The following is a 677-nucleotide window of genomic DNA, read 5'->3' on the forward strand; positions in this document are numbered from 1 at the left end:
AAAGGTACGCGCTCGCATCTCTGCTTCCAGCCACTAGATACTGCACTGGCAGCCAATTAGATCTAACAACCCAAAGCTATTTCCTAGTATGCCTATTTCTAGCGGCTTAAAAAACCAGCCTCGTAATTTAATAAGGCACCTTTATTAAGCTAAATTCATTCAAAAGCTAAGAGTGATACACAAGGTTAAATATCAGCAGTCGAAAGGTTACGCCGCTGCAGCAACCAATTTGAAAAACTTATTACAAACCCATTGCGCGTTTGATGAGATTTCTGTCATGACAGGCATGCGGCGCGTGTGCCTGCGAGCGCGGGACCCACAGCTTTCCTGGGGGGCAGCACCTCGCCCCACACCCCGATGCCAAAAGACACCCCTTCCCTGCCCACGCCGCTGAACAACTGGTATTTTAATTTCGGAAGCACCAGAGATGCTCCTCCAGCGGACAGGCTGTGCCACGGGGGCGGCTGCGTGATCCCTGCAGCTGCTGCCCTCTCCTAGATTTAAAAGCTCCTCGGTTTGGGAGCGACCAAAGCACGTGAGTCACTCTCCCAATTCCTCCTCTTGCTAGCTGCTCGCCTGGTTTTTGCAGCTCCGCAAAGGTGACTTTTTAAGAACTTGAGGGTGTTTTGTGGGAGCACTGGCCAGCATCAGGCGAGGACCCAGGCCAGCGCGTTGCG

This window comes from Apaloderma vittatum, unplaced genomic scaffold (assembly GCF_000703405.1).
Source record: "Apaloderma vittatum isolate BGI_N311 unplaced genomic scaffold, ASM70340v1 scaffold28857, whole genome shotgun sequence".
NCBI lineage: Eukaryota > Metazoa > Chordata > Aves > Trogoniformes > Trogonidae > Apaloderma > Apaloderma vittatum.